The sequence below is a fragment of the Oncorhynchus tshawytscha genome, linkage group LG05 (genome assembly GCF_018296145.1).
Source record: "Oncorhynchus tshawytscha isolate Ot180627B linkage group LG05, Otsh_v2.0, whole genome shotgun sequence".
NCBI lineage: Eukaryota > Metazoa > Chordata > Actinopteri > Salmoniformes > Salmonidae > Oncorhynchus > Oncorhynchus tshawytscha.
In genome coordinates this window covers 27,285,165-27,292,765 of record NC_056433.1, presented here as the reverse complement: position 1 = coordinate 27,292,765, position 7,601 = coordinate 27,285,165, and positions in this window count along the sequence as shown.

Genomic DNA, 7,601 nt, shown 5'->3' with positions numbered 1-7,601 from the left:
GAAGTTCATAAGAAAATCATGAAATCTTAAGGTGTTGAGTAATTTCACATAAACTAAGATTAATTCTTACGAACTTCTCAAATATCTTCTTACAAACTGCTTAAATGGCGTCTTAAAATGAGTCGCTATGCAACGATTTAGTTAGCAATAGCAATCATGTTAGCATATTTCGTATTGAAATTAGTTCTAAAACATGTTGAGTTTCAAATAGTAAACTGAAACTTTCAGATGAAGTTTGAGTTAAACATTTAATTGCTTTCATTAGCGTATAAAACAAAGGATTTAGTTATTGTGGAATTATGAAGAAAGTTAAGCAAAGTTGCTATTTTTCAAGTGCAAAATGTCAGAACTTTGTAAATATCTTCTTATGTGACATTGACATTAGTGACGTGCTTGAAACCAATAAATAAGCCTATGTGATAGGATTTGGCCCTCTATATTAAAGTGTTGATATTTCCATTTTATTACAATCATTTTTTTGCTTTGTCTCGAGTACCTTTTTTTAGTTGGCTGGAAACTCTATACACACAAACTTTATTTTTCACACATTATAGCCACCAGACTTACGTTAGCTATATCAAAACCAAAAATGGATAACCAAGGAAAGCACAATAAAAAAAAAGTTAAGTAAGTAAAAAACTTAAGTAAACAAATCAAATCAAATTTTATTTGTCACATACACATGGTTAGCAGATGTTAATGCGAGTGTAGCGAAATGCTTGTGCTTCTAGTTCCGACAATGCAGTAATAACGAGCAAGTAATCTAACTAACAATTCCAAAAAAAACTACTGTCATACACAGTGTAAGGGGATAAAGAATATGTACATAAGGATATATGAATGAGTGATGGTACAGAGCAGCATAGGCAAGATACAGTAGATGATATCGAGTACAGTATATACATATGAGATAAGTATGTAAACCAAGTGGCATAGTTAAAGTGGCTAGTGATACATGTATTACATAAGGATGCAGTCGATGATATAGAGTACAGTATCAACGTATGCATATGAGATGAACAATGTAGGGTAAGTAACATTATATAAGGTAGCATTGTTTAAAGTGGCTAGCGATACATTTACATCATTTCCCATCAATTCCCATGATTAAAGTGGCTGGAGTAGAGTCAGTGTCATTGACAGTGTGTTGGCAGTAGCCACTCAATGTTAGTGGTGGCTGTTTAACAGTCTGATGGCCTTGAGATAGAAGCTGTTTTTCAGTCTCTCGGTCCCAGCTTTGATGAGCTTGAAGTGATGGAGGAAATAGCAGCCAGGAAACGGTTGCTGTTGGGGAAACTCGATAACTGCGGGGTCACTGCGAGACGAAAAAGAGAGGATGGGCGAGAGTGGCCAAGTCTGTCTCTGCCGTCGGGGGTATGGCAAGGGGCAGTGAAGCTGTAAAAAAGAAGTGGTCCGACATCAAGTCGGCTACTAAGAAGGGAGCTGAGAGAATCATGGAGTTGAATAAGACTGGAGGGGGGTGGTATCAACCGTTCATATGGACCAGCTGGAGGACAAGGATCGATTTGGAGGTGGAGGATCTGTCATGGTCTGGGGCAGTGTGTCACAGCATCATCGGACTGAGCTTGTTGTCATTGCAGGCAATCTCAACACTGTGCGTTACAGGGAAGACATCCTCAACCCTCATGTGGTACCCTTCCTGCAGGCTCATCCTGACATGACTCTTCAGTATGACAATGCCACCAGCCATACTGCTCATTCTGTGCATGATTTCCTGCAAGACAGGAATGTCAGTGTTCTGCCATGGCCAGCGAAGAGCCCGGATCTCAATCCCATTGAGCACGTCTGGGACCTGTTAGATCGGAGGGTGAGTGTTAGGGCCATTCCCCCCAGAAATGTCCGGGAACTTGCAGGTGCCTTGGTGGAAGAGTGGGGTAACATCTCATAGCAAGAACTGGAAAATCTGGTGCAATCCATGAGGAGGAGCAGTACTTAATGCAGCTGGTGACCACACCAGATACTGACTGTTACTTTTGATTTTGACCCTCCTTTTGCTCAGGGACACATTATTCCATTTCTGTTAGTCACATGTCTGTGGAACTTGTTCAGTTTATGTCTCAGTTGTTGAATTTTATGTTCATACAAATATTTACACCTGTTAAATTTGCTGAAAATAAACGCAGTTGACAGTGAGAGGATGTTTCTTTTTTTGCTGAGTTTAGAACTGAATAAGGGGTCATTTGGGGTTAAAGGAAATGTTGCCCAATAAGCGTTATTTTATCAAACAGAGAAGAAAAGTGTATACTTCTCCCTCAGTGCTGCTCGGATTCATTTTTTTTGGGGGGGGGTGTTTATCTGGAAACTTGTTTTGCACCATTTCCACAATTCCAATTCGGGTCAAAGTAAAAAACATTTGAGTTAAATGGGTTTTGCCACTGGAAATAACTTATTGCTGCATTAGGAGCTAAATGTTTCCCTTACCAATTATCAGTTAGACTTTTCTCTCATCAAGGGTCAGCTTTGCTAAAGTCACTCTATTGGCATTTCCAGATAATCCATGGGTAGCAATCACTTCCCTCCCAAACACAGGCAGGTCTTTAACCATGTCTACGCTGGAGGTGCCATCTCCACTGCAGGCCTGCAGCGTGGGATTACTTATTCCCAAAGGGGTAATCCCCTCTGCCGATGGTCCTGGCTGTATAAATGTTGATACATTAATATCTTAGCACTCTCCAACGTTAAACGATGACAAATACACTTTTTTTTAAAAAATGTGTCACGAACCAGCTCGTCGCCCGAAAACAAAGAGGGAGATAACGTGAAGATAAAGTGTTATTCCTTAACTAAAGTAAAACATATACAATTAACAATGGTGTGTGAGTGAGTGGTTGCGTACTTAGATGGTGATAATGAGGGGTGTTGAGGTGCCAAAATAAACAAGCCACAAAATGCCACAACCAAAACACAAGTGTGTCTGCATGGAGATTGTCTCATCAATGAACGGCTGACGACCTCCTGGCTCCTCCCACCGACATCCTATTCAGGAAAATAGCAAAGTGAAAGAATTCAGCAGACAGAGTGGGAGGGTCGTCAAAAATGGCTAATTAAGCACTTGCCTTTGGAGCTGGTGGTTGGGCGGTGATCCGAGATGCTGGAGGCTGGGGCACAGCATCAAGTTTTAGAAGCAAGGCTATTCATGAGATTGAAAAACAGTAACGAATAAACCTGTTTTCAATTCAATCATTTGAAAAGAGTGAGAAACAGACAGAAGAGACATTCAGGCAATTCCTTGATAACAATACAAACATGCCTATAGCAATACATACAGTGCATTTGGAAAGTATTCAGACCCATTGACTTTTTCCACATTCTTACGTTACAGCCTTATTCCAAAATGGACTAAATGATTTCTTCCTCATACATCTACACACAATACCCCAAAATGACAAAGCAAAAAGTTTTTTTTTTTTTTTTTTTAACATAAGTATTCAGACCCTTTGTTATTAGACCCGAAATTGAGCTCAGGTGCATCCGGTTTCCATTGAACATCCTTGAGATGTTTCTACAACATAAATTGGAGTCCACCTGTGAGTAAATTCAATTGATTGGACATGATTTGCAAGTGCACATACTGGTCTATATAAGGTCCCACAGCTGACAGTACATGTCAGAGCAAAGCCCAAGCCATGAGGTCGAAGGAATTGTCCGTAGAGCTCAGGGACAGGATTGTGTCTTGGAACAGATCTGGGGAAGGGTACCAAAAAAATGTCTGCAGCATTCAAGGTCCCCAAAAACACAGGGGCCTTCATTCTTAAATGGAAGAAGTTTGGAACCACCAAGACTCTTCCTAGAGCTGGCCGCCCGGCCAAACTGATCAAATCGGTGGAGAAGGGCCTTGGTCAGGGAGGTGACCAAGAACCCGATGGTCACTTTGACAGAGCTCCAGAGTTCCTCTGTGGAGATGGGAGAACCTTCCAGGACAGCCATCTCTGCAGCAGTCCACCAATCAGGCCTTTATGGTAGAGTGGCCAGGTGGAAGCCACTCCTCAGTAAAAGGCACATGACAGCCAACTTAGTGTGCCTAAAGCCTCTCAGACCATGAGAAACAAGATGCTCTGGTCTGATGAAACCAAGATTGAACTCTTTGGCCTGAATGCCAAGCGTCATGTCTGGAGGAAACCTGGAACCATTCCTACAGTAAAGCATGGTGGTGGCAGCATCAGGATGTTTTTAAACAGCAGGGTCTGGGAGACTAGTCAGGATTGAGGGAAAGATGAATGGAACAAAGTACAGAGAGATCCTTGATGAAAAACTGCTCCAGAGCGCTCATGACCTCCGACTGGGGTGAAGGTTCACCTTCCAACAGGACAACGCAGGAGTGGTTTCAGGACAAGTCTCTGAATGTCCTTGAGTGGCCCAGCCAGAGCCCAGACTAGAACTCGATCGAACATCTCTGGAGAGACCTGAAAATAGCTGCGCAGGAACGCTCCCCGACCAACCTGAGAGCTTGAGAGGCTCTGCAGAGAAGAAATGGGAGAAACTCCTAAAATACAGGTGTTCCAGGCTTGTAGTGTCATACCCAAGAAGACTTGATGCTGTAATCGCTGCCAAAGGTGCTTCAGCAAAGGTTTAATAAAGGGTCTGAATACTTATGCAAATCTAATTAAAAATAAAAAGTAATAAATTTGCTAAAATTTATAAAAACATGTTTTTGCTTTGTCATTAAGGGGTATTGTGTGTCGATTGATGCAGGGAAAAAAAACAAACAATTTAACCAATTTTAGAATAAGGCTGTAACAAAATGTGGAAAAAGTCAAGGGGTCTGAATACTTTGACTGCACTGTAGGCTGTGAGAACTGGTTAGAACCTGTTATTTTTGGTCTAATGCTTGAAGGGAGGGAAAAGCAGTTATTTGTGTAGGTGTATACAATTACTCTGAGATTCTGTACATTTTAAGTTTCTCTCCGGTTTTATCCTGAGTGTAAACCTACCTGCAAATTGCTTGAATAAACTCTTATTGCTGATTAATGAGTTCTGCCTGATTCCTCAACAATCTAGTGCTGTGACCCGGATGAAAGCGGTTCGAGAAGAAGTCGACCCATCTTTCTCAGCTTTGACCCAGACAATCCTTGGCCAAACTACTAATCGAGGGACCTTATTAAAAATCCTTACAAAAGGAGTTGTCTGTTACCTAGTCATACTACCAGCTCGGTGCCCTATTCATTTACAAATTGGGTAAAATTTGCAGGCACATTTAAATGTGATATTTTAGTGTTTGGTAAATGTACATTATTTAGTAATCAAAGTTGCAAGACCAAGATTTTGGAAGGAAATTGTGATATTCCATACTTAAGGTATTTCCTAAGTACAATAACAATTTGGTAAATTGTAATTTATTTGGAAATCAATATCGTAAGATATTTCCTGTTTATGGTATTTCTTAGGGGTAAAACCCTTAAGAATTTGGTTTAGATTGACTTAAGGGTCAGTTCTAATAAATAAGCACTTAAAATAGGTTTCAGAATGTTGAGTTAAGTTAGGAAGGAGATCATAGATCTACGGACCCGAAGGACTGTGTATGTGATTAGACAGACGGAATCTGGAAATAATGATAGTGATTTCTATATTTAATGGCTTAATTAACGTAAATGGTTGGAGTCTGGAAGCAGGTGCAGAAGGTAAGTTTAATGAAAAGAGAAGGCAGATAAACAAAACAGGAGAAGCGTACTGAACGTAAACAAAACCAATACTTCCTAATGACAGAGGCTACTGAGGGCTAAATAAAAGGGAGAGTAATCAAGGTGATGAGGTCCAAGTGAGCGTAATGAGGAGCAGATGTGCGTACTGATGGTGCCATGACCGGTGGTTAGTAGACCGGCGACGTCGAGCGCTGAAGAGAGGCAGCGCGAGTCGGTGTGACTATACCAGAAATTCTGTGAAAATCAAATCAAATTTTATTTGTCACATACACATGGTTAGCAGATGTTAAATGCGAGTGTAGCGAAATGCTTGTGCTTCTAGTTCCGACAATGCAGTAATAACCAACGAGTAATCTAACCTAACAATTTCACAACAACTACCTTATACACACACACGTGTAAAGGGATGAAGAATATGTACATAAAAATATATTAAAGAGTGATGGTACAGAACGGCATAGGCAAGATGCAGTAGATTATAGAGTACAGTATATACATATACATATGAGATGAGTAATGTAGGGTATGTAAACATTATATTAAGTAGCATTGTTTAAAGTGGCAAGTGAAATATTTTTACACCAATTTCCATAATTAAAGTGGCTGGAGTTGAGTCAGGGTGTTGGCAGCAGCCACTCAATGTTAGTGGTGGCTGTTTAACAGTCTGATGGCCTTGAGATAGAAGCTGTTTTTCAGTCTCTCGGTCCCTGCTTTGATGCACCTGTACTGACCTCACCTTCTGGATGATAGCGGGGTGAACAGGCAGTGGCTCGGGTGGTTGTTGTCCTTGAGGATCTTTATGGCCTTCCTGTGACATCGGGTGGTGTAGGTGTCCTGGAGGGCAGTAGTTTGCCCCCGGTGATGCGTTGTGCAGACCTCACTACCCTCTGGAGAGCCTTACGGTTGTGGGCGGAGCAGTTGCCGTACCAGGGGGTGATACAGCCTGACAGGATGCTCTCGATTGTGGATCTGTAAAAGTTTGTGACTGTTTTTGGTGACAAGTCAAATTTCTTCAGCCTCCTGAGGTTAAAGAGGCGCTGCTGGCCTTCTTCACCACGCTGTCTGTGTGGTTGGACCAATTCAGTTTGTCCGTGATGTGTACACCGAGGAACTTAAAACGTTCTACCCTCTCCACTACTGGAATACTTCCGGCGCCGACAGATGGCCGCCTCGCTTCGCGTTCCTAGGAAACTGTGCAGAAGTTGTGAATCCAAGACCATGATTGTGCTTCTGTTGTGGGTGTGAAGTAACCTTTATTTGCATCCAATTGACATATGTTAATATGCATGACTATTTCTCCCAACTGCTCTAGCGAGGTGCATGAAACAGAGGAGTGCTTCACCTGCACCATGCAGGTACTTTTTACCCCTTTTTTCGTTATATCCAATTAGTAATTAATTAGTCTTGTCCCATTGCTGCATCTCCCATACGGACTCTGGAGTGGCGAAGGTCGAGAGCCATGCTTCCTCCCAAACACGACCCGCCAAGCCGCACTGCTTCTTGACATACTGCTCGCTTAACCCGGGAGCCAGCCGCACCAATGTGTCAGAGGAAACACAGTACAACTGGCGACCTGAAGTCAGCGTGCATGCGCCCGGCCTCCACAAGGAGTAGCTTGTAGCAACATGCTTATGTTTCTAGTTCCAACAGTGCAGTAATACCTAACAATAGACACAAACCCCAAAAATGTAAAGAAAGGAATTAAGAAATATTGAATTATTAGAACCATCAATGTCAGAATATAAATATACACGTATATGATGGTGTGTATAGACATTATGATGGTATATAAATAGAAAAGGTGTACAGCATTAGTTATAGGTTTGAGCATTCACTAAAACAGTATATCCATATAGAGTGGGTAAAACAGTATGCAAACATTAAAGTAACCAGTGTTTAATGACTACGTACATAGGGCAGCAGTCTCTAAGGTGCAGGGTT